We start from the raw sequence: 13565 nt of genomic DNA on the forward strand, positions 1-13565 counted from the left end.
GAGTCCATTAGTTGGTCTACAAGGTGTAAATATAAATATGCGCTACTTTCAAAACTAGAGACTAGACACTAAATAACACACCAAAACATCTCAGCATCTTGGTGTAGGGTCATCAATAGCAGTAAGAGTGCACGTTGTTCCCCGGAGTTGTTTCCCCTTCATTCATAGTTTTATTGCTCTTCTTGTCAATGGAATGTAACAGATGCGCAGATTCCTCGCCCGATTTCAATCTTTGACGGTGTTGATAACCAGAACAGTTGGCAGCAGACGATGCAGGGATCAGGGTCACTTTTTCTTTTAAAGAAGTGTGCTTGGTTTTAAAGGTAATAGCAATGACTTTACAGGCCAAGGAGGTAACTTTCCGGGGTTAAAATGTCCATTTTGTCTAACACCAGTTAAAGAAATGTTCAAATTTTTACATTTGCATCTCATTGCTGGTAATAAATAGGGAAATAAAAAAAATGGATGACAAAAGGAGTTTCATGTCACATGAGCTCGTGGGCGAAGTCTGCGAGTAGGTAATGTCCGCGCGTAATGCTTTTGCACGTAGTACGTATTAAATCATGTTTAAAAAAAAAGAGAAAAAAAAAAAGATATATATGAGCAGAAATAAGGCTGGACAAACTAGAGCTACCCAGAGTGCATACCACACGTCTAATCAGCCAGACATACAATTCTATGTTTTGTATTTTTGTTGAACCCTGTTCTTCATGTGAAGAACAATTATTCTTACAAAACTTAGATCAACTCACTCTGTCTGGTACAATTTTTGTACACGTGATTTCTTGTACATCTAGTCTGGGATCAAGTGGAACATGTACACATTGATTTCTTGTATAATGAACATTAATTGAATCAATAATGCCTTACATTCGGGAATTTCCGAAAGCGATAGTCCTTTCAAGAACGCAATGGTCCATCGAAGTCCGATGTTGGACCTAGACCTAGATTTAGTCTTTAGCCAAAGTTATATGTGTTTATTTTTTAGTTTAAAATATTATAACTGCCAAACAAGAGCTTCCCCCCATGTGGCTAATAAGCAATTCTTTTATCTGCGATATACATCAACTGATAAGAAAATCGTTAGAACCATTTTTTGAGATCAGCGTCCGCCCACCCAGTTTCCATGAAGGAGTGACTTGAATAGAGGCACTGTAAAAAGTGTAACCAAGATTCTTTCTTGGGGAGAAGGAGAGAGGGGAAGGGGTAAAAAAATATTCCTTTTGTTTTGTTTAAACTAACATTCATTACTTTTGAAGAAAAACAAAATCGCTCTATAAGTTGTGCAAAGGAGGTAGGCCTATTGGTATTGTTAGAAACAAAAGTATTTTGAATGTTTTTCTTGTTTACTTTATGGTATCTTCAACTAAATATCAAAACAAAAAGAATGATGGATAAACTATGTGCGTTTGTATACTATATATACACAGTTTAGTATACTCTAGTGAAAGAAACATTTATTTTAAATATTTTTATATTTATTTAATTATCATCAGAACTTCTAGTGCCAAAATGTCTCGATCAGAAACGACCCGCGCAAAAGAGCTGCGCTAAAACATTGCGCAACATGTGTTTTTTTAAACTAGATCTAGATCTAAAGTATTGGATCCAAGATACAAAACCAAATCACGATCTGTTTAGATTGGATACTACGTCTTGAATCTGGTCCTTTGAATAAGTTGTTACAATATTATCAACGGACAAGTTTGCATCTCAATGTACACTAGCAACATGATGAAAGATACGGGTTCCTCACGGTGTTTACATCTCATGTTTACGTTAGGGTTTCTCTAAAAACATAAAGTTGATGTTGAAATGATAGAAACTGACACGCGATAGGGGGCGCCAGAGAGCTGATGTTCTACAGACCCAGGCAGACATACTCTCCACCAACACGCCCCCTTCCCAAATGTATTCGAAGTGAGGTTAATGATCTTTTCTAAATTTAAAGAAAAAATGTTTTTGTTTGTGTGCGGCTAGAAGACAATGAAAGAATGTCTTCACTGTATTTACGTTGAAACTGAGACCTCAAGACGTACCTGCCAGCCAAATGGTGTCCTCTGGTGGTCAATAACAATTAGCTCTCAGCAGTTAGGGTAGGCTCCTACGTCGTAGTTAAGCGATCACCTGCAGGAGCGGAAGTTAAATTTGACGCTTGTGTCTCATCAATAAAATGTGTTATTCCACACATAGCTCACGCCCTTGACTTCTAACTCTTTACAAAGTGTTATGATATGAAATAGAAGTCGAAGTGACTTTATTTCAACTTCAATCAAAAAGGTTTACATTATTTTGACTTGTTAAAGACCGAGAACATTTTAATTTTTACAATACCTCTTTTCAACTCGTAGCTTCGTGGAAACTAAAACCAAAACCTTCTGGGTGGGTGGCCCAAAAGCCTGGGTGGACACTGATCTCGAAAACGGCTTTAACGACTTTCCTAGAAATTTGACAGTTGATATATATCGTTGGGAAAATAATTACTGGCTCGTTGGCCACTGTGATGGATGTTTAATTCTGTACTGAAGTCAACTGTAGATGATTGTTAGATTTCAATCAATTACTCAGCAAGCGTTTGGGTGTCTTGTTCGGGTGTATTCAATGTCGACGACGTCCCGTTATGCGATTAACGGTTACACAGTATATAAGTGGAGGTAGCTATTTCCACAAACTCAGCATAAAACAGTCTAGATATGGTCTAGACCGATTCACAATAAATAGACTAATGTTCAGCAACAACGAATCAGACTTCACTAACCTTCCAAAGGTCAAATGCAGTGACCGTTATATTAGTGGCAACCGGTTCAATGAGCAAAATACTCCACAAGGATTTCTCAAAGGGTAAGACAGACCGATTCAGTTAGCTAACAAACTTGTAGTACTCACAATACTTCTGACAGCGGGCAAACTGTCCTTTTAAAAACTGATGAGGTAACTTGATAGGAATATGTGGTTCTTACGACTGCTTTTACGAGAAAAAAAATATGTCCAACAGGTTTACTGACAATCTCTCACCCGTTATGAATGAACGGTTCCTCTGCCTTCAGGTCGATTCAGCATACGAAGATCAGGCGTTGATAATATACTCGTTGAGTAGACCAGACGTTGAGATGATCACTGTCCTGACGAAGGTCACCCTGAGTTAACGGCTCGTTGAACGTACGATCGGGCAGGCGACGGCTGCATGTAGAACTGGCGATTTAGCTTAAAAACAAAGTCACTCTGCGATGATGCTGTGTTCAGCCGTACTCCGATGAAACTTCTTTATCTTCGAGTGCACGACACTTTCCCTGAGCAAACGTTCAGCTTCGAGGTCCGGTTCGAGGTTCGGCTTCGAGGTTCGGGGTCGCCACTGTGATGGATGTTTAATTCTGTACTAAAGTCAACTGTAGATGATTGTTAGATTTCAATCAATTACTCAGCAAGCGTTAGGGTGTCTTGTTCGGGTGTATTCAATGTAGTTGAACGACAGCACATAATCAACAAACATCGGTTTAACTAGTGAAAAGATGTGGTCAACACTGATGAACAATGAATAGTAAGTTTAATCCAATAAAAGGCCACAGTCAGAGTCTCTGTCGAATAAAACACGTCATTACCCTAGACAGGGCCGGTCCTACCGATTGCGGAGCCCTATGCGAAACTAATTGCGCCGGGCCTAGTCTGGGTGGAAATAGGGAAAATAAATGAGAATTAAGATTTTGTGTTACAAAATAAATTCGGCTTTGCATTTTATTCATTCTTTTCTAAGTACAAAATTGCGATCAAGTTAATATTACTTTACCAATCTTGCAACCTATGACATATTTATATGCCAGTGACTATAAAAGTAAATACGGTATTGGAACTTCCGGTTATGGGGAAAATTCGTCCGATTATTACATTTTATTACATGAAAGCTGACACTGTCTTTTTTTTTAATCGCGAGTAGAAATGGCGTTTTCCATAATGAATGACACACACAAATGATACATTTGACTATTTTTATGAGTTTTCAGGAAATTTTAGTAAGTGCAGGTTATTTCCAGGAATTTTTCGTATATATTTTGCAATTCATAATTACACATAAATTAGCGCGGGGCCTATAAAAGCGCGGGCCCACTGCGACCGCATAGGTTGCAGTGGCCTAAGACCGACCCTGACCCTAGAGAATCCTATTGCTAACTGATTTTCCCGTCTCTAACCCAAAATATCCCAAGCGTCACTAGTCCCGTTCAATATACGTCTTCTATGGTGCGTCGCTAACTAACTAATACCATAAACTAGGTGCCTAACACCACACATTAAAAACTCTGGGTTTGACCGTTATAATTTTTCTGGTATGAAAAGAAATAAATTTAAATTTGGCTAGAACTAGAAAATATTTATCTTGAACGGACTATATGTCTTATGATATTTCAGAATTCTTTCAAGAGCTTAATAAATTAATGTTCAGTGACATTGAACTTCAACAAATTAAATATTTCAATATAATTTGACTATTAGCCAACACCAAACCAAATAAAGCGTCTGGACCTGATGGTATTCCAGCTAGATTACTCAAAGAACTAAGCAATGAGCTAGCCCCAGTGTTCAAAAATACTCTTTCAGGCATCACTTAACCAGGGCAGAGTACCAAAGGACTGGAAAGAAGCTAATGTCACCCCCTATTTAAAAAAGGAGAAAAATCTGACCCAGGAAACTACAGACCAGTATCACTTACCAGCATCACATGTAAAATCCTAGAACACATAATATGTAGCAACATCATAAACCACTTAGACAAACATAATGTCCTCACCACATACCAACGTTGCTTTAGGAAATATAGATCATGTGAACACACAACTAATAGGACTAATTGATGATTTTTCAAAAGGTTTAGATAATAGTGAACAAATAGATGCTATCTTACTAGACTTTTCCAAGGCTTTTGACAAAGTTCACTACCATAGTTTGCTTAAAAAATTAAAATATTTCGGCATTTCTGCATCAGTGGATTAAAGATTTTCTGATAGGGAGAGAACAAACTGTAATAATAAATGGCTCTAAATCAACACCGATAACAGTAAACTCAGGTGTACCTCAAGGAACAGTCTTGGGTCCACTACTATTTTTAATTTACATAAACGATTGACCTAATTGCATTAGTTCATGAACAAAAGTCAGATTATTTGCAGACGATTGCATAATATATAGAACAATAAAAACAACACAAGACACATATATTTTACAAAGAGAATTAGATGAATTACAGAAATGGGAATCAAATTGGAGCATGTCTTTCCACCCAGAAAAATGTCAGTTGTTAAGAGTAACAAAAAAACTAAAACAAATTAATTCCACTTATCTTATTCATGGCAAACCAGTAACACAGACTAAAAACGCAAAATACCTAGGTGTTATAATAAATGAAAAACTGTCATGGAATCCACATATTGATGAAACTACAAAAAAATCAAACAAAGCATTAGGATTTATTAAAAGAAATTTCTATAAATCAAATAAGAACATAAAACTAAAATGTTATTTAACCTTGGTTAGGCCAATAATAGAATATGCATCCTCTGTTTGGGACCCCTCAACTCAAGAAAACATTAAGAAACTAGAACAGACACAAAATAGAGCAGTGCGATTCATAACAAACGAATATTCACATTTGACTAGAGTAACACCTTTAGTAAAATCACTAAATTTAGAAAGCCTTCAGGACAGAAGGCTCAAAAGTAAAGTAGCAATAATACATAAAACACTGAACCATAATCTTCAAATACAAAAACAAAATTTAATAAAATACTCTGAAAGACACAAAGATAAAGGCACATTCCTCGTCCCATATGCTAGGACAAATTTGTACAAATACTCCTTCTTCCCTAGTGCTATTAGAGCATGGAATGGGTTGCCTGAGCTAGCCAGGAAAACCAGTGACTTGGCAGAATTTAAGTCATTGGTTAATATGCATGACTAAATGCATGCCGCGTAGGACGTAATCATCTTCTTTTTTGAAGTAACGTCTGTATTATATAAGATAAGATAAGGTCAACTTTTAAAGCTCAACATTGACATGGTCAAGTTTTGATGCTCTAAAATGACGTGATCAACTTTTAAAGCTCAACATTGGCATTGGCACCCAGAAAAATGTCAGTTGTTAAGAGTAACAAAAAAACTAAAACAAATTAATTCCACTTATCTTATTCATGGCAAACCAGTAACACAGACTAAAAACGCAAAATACCTAGGTGGAATCCACATATTGATGAAACTATAAAAAAAAATCCAACAAAGCATTAGGGTTTATTAAAAGAAATTTCTATAAATCAAATAAGAACATAAAACTAAAATGTTATTTAACCTTGGTTAGGCCTATAATAGAATATGCATCCTCCGTTTGGGACTCCTCAACTCAAGAAAACATTAAGAAACTGGAACATACACAAAATAGAGCAGTGAGATTCATAACAAATGAATATTCACATTTGACTAGAGTAACACCTTTAGTAAAATCACTAAATTTAGAAAGCCTTCAGTACAGAAGACTCAAAAGTAAAGTAGCAATAATACATAAAACACAGAACCATAATCTTCAAATACAAAAACAAAATTTAATAAAATACTCTGAAAGACACAAAGATAAAGGCACATTTCTCATCCCATATGCTAGGACAAATTTGTACAAATACTCCTTCTTCCCTAGTACTATTAGAGCAAGGAATGGGTTGCCTGAGCTAGCCAGGAAAACCAGTGACTTGGCAGAATTTAAGTCATTGGTTAATATGCATAACTAAATGCATGACGCGTAGGACGTAATCATCTTCTTTTCTGAAGTAACGTCTGTATTATATAAGATAAGATCATTGAAGTAGTAGTTCTCTTCTCTCAACATCATCCTTACGACAAAACTAGCTCATCATTCACACTGTCATATTCCATCATTCACACTGTCATATTTCATCATTCACACTGTCATATTTCATCATTCACACTGTCATATTTCATCATTCACACTGTCATATTTCATCATTCACACTGTCATATTTCATCATGCACACTGTCATATTTCATCATTCACACTGTCATATTTCATCATTCACACTGTCATATTTCATCATGCACACTGTCATATTTCATCATGCACACTGTCATATTTCATCATGCACACTGTCATATTTCATCATGCACACTGTCATATTTCATCATGCACACTGTCATATTTCATCATGCACACTGTCATATTTCATCATTCACACTGCATAGCCAAGAGAGAAAATTAATCTTTCTTTAAGTTGTATTATGGAAGTATTGTCTTTAAAAACATCTTTGTTTATTTTTTTACATCTTTGTGCAGTGTATTGTTCAGTGCCGTGTCTTTGTTCAGTGCAGTGTCTTTGTTCAGTGCAGTGTCTTTGTTCAGTGCAGTGTCTTTATTCAGTGCAGTGTCTTTGTTCAGTGCAGTGTCTTTGTTCAGTGCATTGTCTTTGTTCAGTTCATTGTCTTTGTTCAGTACAGTGTCTTTGTTCAGTGCAGTGTCTTTGTTCAGTGCATTGTCTTTGTTCAGTACAGTGTCTTTGTTCAGTGCAGTGTCTTTGTTCAGTGCAGTGTCTTTGTTCAGTGCAGTGTCTTTGTTCAGTACAGTGTCTTGGTTCAGTGTAGTGTCTTAGTACAGTGTCTTGGTTCAGTGTAGTGTCTTGGTTTAGTACAGTGTCTTGGTTCAGTGTAGTGTCTTAGTACAGTGTCTTTGTTCAGTACAGTGTCTTGGTTCAGTGTAGTGTCTTAGTACAGTGTCTTGGTTCAGTGTAGTGTCTTGGTTTAGTACAGTGTCTTGGTTCAGTGTAGTGTCTTAGTACAGTGTCTTGGTTCAGTGTAGTGTCTTGGTTTAGTACAGTGTCTTGGTTCAGTGCAGTGTCTTAGTACAGTGTCTTTGTTCAGTACAGTGTCTTGGTTCAGTGTAGTGTCTTGGTTTAGTACAGTGTCTTGGTTCAGTGTAGTGTCTTGGTTTAGTACAGTGTCTTGGTTCAGTGCAGTGTCTTAGTACAGTGTCTTTGTTCAGTACAGTGTCTTGGTTCAGTGTAGTGTCTTAGTACAGTGTCTTGGTTCAGTGTAGTGTCTTAGTACAATGTCTTGGTTCAGTGTAGTGTCTTGGTTTAGTACAGTGTCTTAGTTCAGTGTAGTGTCTTAGTTTAGTGTCTTTGTTCAGTACAGTCTTGGTTCAGTAAAGTGTCTTAGTACAGTGTCTTGGTTCAGTGTAGTGTCTTGGTTTAGTACAGTGTCTTGGTTCAGTGTAGTGTCTTAGTACAGTGTCTTGGTTCAGTGCAGAGTCTTGGTTTAGTACAGTGTCTTGGTTCAGTGCAGTGTCTTGGTTTAGTACAGTGTCTTGGTTCAGTGCAGTGTCTTAGTACAGTGTCTTTGTTCAGTACAGTGTCTTGGTTCAGTGTAGTGTCTTAGTACAGTGTCTTGGTTCAATGCAGTGTTTTAGTACAGTGTCTTTATTCAGTACAGTGTCTTGGTTCAGTGCAGTGTCTTGGTTTAGTACAGTGTCTTGGTTCAGTGCAGTGTCTTGGTTTAGTACAGTGTCTTGCTTCAGTGCAGTGTCTTAGTACAGTGTCTTTGTTCAGTACAGTGTCTTGGTTCAGTGTAGTGTCTTAGTACAGTGTCTTGGTTCAGTGTAGTGTCTTGGTTTAGTACAGTTTCTTGGTTCAGTGCAGTGTTTTAGTACAGTGTCTTTATTCAGTACAGTGTCTTGGTTCAGTGCAGTGTCTTGGTTTAGTACAGTGTCTTGGTTCAGTGCAGTGTCTTGGTTTAGTACAGTGTCTTGCTTCAGTGCAGTGTCTTAGTACAGTGTCTTTGTTCAGTACAGTGTCTTGGTTCAGTGTAGTGTCTTAGTACAGTGTCTTGGTTCAGTGTAGTGTCTTGGTTTAGTACAGTGTCTTGGTTCAGTGCAGTGTTTTAGTACAGTGTCTTTATTCAGTACAGTGTCTTGGTTCAGTGTAGTGTCTTGGTTTAGTACAGTGTCTTTGTTCAGTGCAGTGTCTTGTTCAGTGCCGTGTCTTGGTTCAGTACAGTGTCTTGTTCAGTGCAGTGTCTTGATTCAGTGCAGTGTCTTGGTTCAGCACAGTGTCTTGTTCAGTACAGTGTCTTGGTCCAGTACAGTGTCTTGGTTCAGTGCAGTGTCTTGTTAAGTACAGTGTCTTGTTCAGTATAGTGTCTTGGTTCAGTGCAGTGTCTTGTTCAGTACAGTGTCTTTGTTCAGTGCAGTGTCTTTGTTCAGTGCAGTGTCTTGGTTCAGTGCAGTGTCTTGTGCAGTACAGTGTCTTTGTTCAGTGCAGTGTCTTGGTTTAGTACAGTGTCTTGGTTCAGTGCAGTGTCTTGGTTCAGTGCAGTGTCTTGGTTCAGTGCAGTGTCTTGTTCAGTACAGTGTCTTGTTCAGTACAGTGTCTTTGTTCAGTGCAGTGTCTTGGTTCAGTGCAGTGTCTTGGTTCAGTGCAGTGTCTTGTTCAGTACAGTGTCTTTGTTCAGTGCAGTGTCTTGGTTTAGTACAGTGTCTTGGTTCAGTGCAGTGTCTTGGTTCAGTGCAGTGTCTTGGTTCAGTGCAGTGTCTTGGTTCAGTGCAGTGTCTTGTTCAGTACAGTGTCTTGGTCCAGTACAGTGTCTTGGTTCAGTGCAGTGTCTTGTTCAGTACAGTGTCTTGTTCAGTACAGTGTCTTGGTTCAGTGCAGTGTCTTGGTTTAGTACAGTGTCTTGGTTCAGTGTAGTGTCTTAGTACAGTGTCTTTGTTCAGTACAGTGTCTTGGTTCAGTGTAGTGTCTTAGTGCCGTGTCTTGGTTCAGTGCAGTGTCTTAGTGCAGTGTCTTAGTGCAGTGTCTTGTTCAGTGTAGTGTCTTGGTTCAGTGCCGTGTCTTGGTTCAGTACCGTGTCTTGGTTCAGTACAGTGTCTTGGTTCAGTGCAGTGTCTTGGTTTCGTACAGTGTCTTGGTTCAGTGCAGTGTCTTAGTACAGTGTCTTGGTTCAGTGTAGTGTCTTAGTATAGTGTCTTGGTTCAGTGCAGTGTCTTAGTGCAGTGTCTTGTTCAGTGCAGTGTCTTGTTGACTGATCTATTAAAAGCCTATGAAAAGGAAACGATGGAGAAGAAAACGTTATATTGGGTGAAACATTTAGACTGCACTTTGACCTGTTGGTCGTAGTTTCGATACAGTGTTAATAAACTAAACTAAAAGACCTAATTAGAATAATGTCGATTGACCAAAGATATGCTCTGTTTTCAAGATAGATAAATCTATTGTAAATGCAGGAATTATTAATGCACTCCCCTGATTGAAAATAAGCTATTTATTCATTGTTATTTACTTTGACAAGAAATCAGTTAATTTCTTTTTCTGCTTGAAAAGGAAGGGCCCACATTCCAATGTTCCCCACCCCAAACATGTGACACATAATTGTATTCACCTATAAAGCCTATAAGTATAAACTACATTTATTTTGCTGTTCAATGGAGAAGTCCGATAGTCATCCCTTTCCCTTCCACCACATTTAGCCCATTCTTCTTCTCCCGGAAAGTAGGAAGTACCAAGAAGAAAGTAGGCAGGTTTCAAGGTCTGGAAGCCACAACTGCAGAAACAAAGTGTATCCAGAAAGTAAACACTGTATTAGAGGACATGATACATTGTGGATCAGTGGAGACATCATCAGACATTCCTGACAAAATGAAACGTTTGGCGCGTAACTTATCTTTCTGTTTTCCTGAAAGTTCCTCCATGAGTTCTGGCCACTGAGGTCTGTTCTATTGTCATTACCCCACTACTCCTGCACGCCGGCTATTTATTTCTTGGTGAGTGGTCGGTGTAAATAGGTCTTCTTTGTGCTCGCCATTAGTAGGTCTCGTGTCATATCAGCACTTCAACTCCCAGGGCTATCTACAGATACTGTACACTAACTAGGTCAGAATGGACGTTGACTTCGTGAAAAAAAAAAGTTACCAGGCTGACCTAAATACATGGCTTTAGTTCTCTTAAACTTGAATGAACAAATAAAGAAATAGAAAACTAGCTTCTACACTAGGGAGTTTATCCCTAGAATTTATACAATTTAAAATTTCACTGTGTGCTTAAATAAATTTGAAAAAAAAAAAGATACTCAACGACAAAAAACTCACCTATACCTGGTATAGTATCTTTAAAAATTCATTCAGATATACACACAGAGACACAAACATGCGTCTTGAAGAGAATAAGGATGAGTGCAGTAGTTCAAGTGACTACATAGATCCACTAGCGATCTGCATAGTTTGTTAGATTGGAAGTTGACAAAGTCAATGTCCGCCGTTGGTCGATTTACAGACATGCATACAAGCTAGCTTTAGTTGATACAAAATGTGTAGCCTACTTACATACGTACAATAGCAGGAATGTATATAAATGTAGAGATATAATTATATGCTTACATATACAGGGTCGGTCCTACAGATTGCGGGGCCCAATCTGGGTAGGGATAAGAATATAAATGAAAATTAAGGTTTGGTATTAGAAAATAAATTCTTTTTTGCATTTTATCCATATTTATTAAGTACAAAATCACGGTCACATTAACTTTACGAGCCATCTACAGTAGATAGTAGTTTTCCAAAAAAAAAACATTCAGATATCGCTTTTGTTTTTGTTTTTTACGAGGTCGAGATAGATTTAGATTTATATGCCATTGACTATTTAAATAAATGAAGTATTTGAACTTCTTGTTTTGGTTAACATTCGCCTTCATATTTACACTTTTATTAAATGAAAGCTTGCAATGTCGTTTTCTTGACATGGCGAGTAAGATTGGCGTTTTCCATATTGAATGACACTCAGAAATGACAATTTTGTCTGTTTGTAAGGAGATTTGCATGAATTTTCAGAAAATTTTTATAATTTCAGGAGATTTTCATGACTTTTTTTCTCTATGTTTTGCAATTTCTGGAGAATTGCAGTTAAAATGGTTTAATTTAATAATTTACAGCTAGAATTCGCGCGGGGCCTATGAAAGTGCGGGGCCCACTGCGGCCGCATAGGTTGCAGTGGCCTAAGACCGGCCCTGTACATATACATACAATTGTAGAGACACATTTTTAGAGATATTAGAGATATTAGAACATTTGAAGATATCACTTTGCATGATTAATGTAGTTCTTTCTTTCGCAATTGTCAGAAAACTTGGTCACACACACACACAATGACACGAAAAGAAATGTTTTCAATGTCGTCGACAAGATATACAGTTGTAACTATTCATTCAGCATTTCTCAAGGAGCCGGTTGATGTACAGAGAAAGAATACGGGGGAGTTTCCCCGGTGTGCTCGGTCTTTGGTCTCTATTCTAATCCGAGCGTTGTGGGATAAGACCTTAGTCTTTAGTCGACTCTGTTCTGGGCAATTCCCCTCAGCTGGGCCCATGTCTATCCTGCCTTCTTGGTCTACCTATCTTCTCCATGTTTCCTTTGGTCTTTTGGCCTTTCTCGTCTCCTGTGGGTTCTAGTCTGTTTAGCAATGCTTTCTGATGTTTTTCTCAATGTATGGTAGATCCAATCCATTTTCTGATTTCTTGCTCTATCGGTATCACGGATAAGCTCCAAGCATTCACAAACAAATGTCTGCGTCACATAATGCGAACACGCTATCGGTTACAGCAGGGGTGGGTAACCTTTTTGGATCAAGGGCCGCATTTCTTAAAATTTGGGAATGACGGGCCGCATATGTATATACAACTTAGAAAGATACTCTAGCTAATTTTTAATTCATAGTTACACTGTATTATATTCACGTTTCTTTTTTTTCAACACTCTACGTTAAGGAATTACTAATCAATTAACATTTTTTAAAAAATTACTGTTGTCTTTTTATATTACAATAACCCCACTAATATACAGTTGAACTTAATGTGCAGTATTTTACTTTTTACACTCGTGCATAATGTTCCGGAACAGTGGAACTAGCTTACTAGTTGTTACCCTTGTGAGTGCTGGGACCAGTCCCAAAAAGCCCGTGGAGTCTGGGAGCGCATGAGGCGCACTTCCCCGTGGTGGAGGCTGTCCAGGCCTGAGCAAGCTATTATAGCACAGTGCAGGACAGGCCACTGTCCTGTTGGCTCATATTTCTCACGGCTATGGCCAAATTTTGATTCCCGGTGCCCCCGCTGCGAGGAAGAAGAGGAAACCGTGCCTCATATTCTGTTTGACTGCCCCAGACTTGCTGATCTCCGTCTCGACAGGTCTGGGAAACCCAAAATTCTCGACCTGTATGGCGACATTTATGCACTACGCAAGACAGCAGGGTTTCTGTCCAGGGCTTTTGCAAGAGAGGATTTGAACCTCTCAAGCCCTCACTCTAATGGAGTTTGATGATGATGATGATGACCCTTGTGACAATATATGTTCCGGAAGTTAAATGTCGGGACGATCGAAACATGCCCTTTTGGAGCATCACCACAGAATGCTGACCATATCCTTCAATGGTGAATACTAAATCAAGAGACCCGAACAGGACTCTGGCCCCAAAGGCCTCCTATAGAACCAAAACTATTAAGAGAACTGCCTGATCTGGAAAACATTGCGCGGTTCATCT

The sequence above is a fragment of the Biomphalaria glabrata genome, chromosome 5 (assembly GCF_947242115.1).
Source record: "Biomphalaria glabrata chromosome 5, xgBioGlab47.1, whole genome shotgun sequence".
Lineage (NCBI taxonomy): Eukaryota > Metazoa > Mollusca > Gastropoda > Planorbidae > Biomphalaria > Biomphalaria glabrata.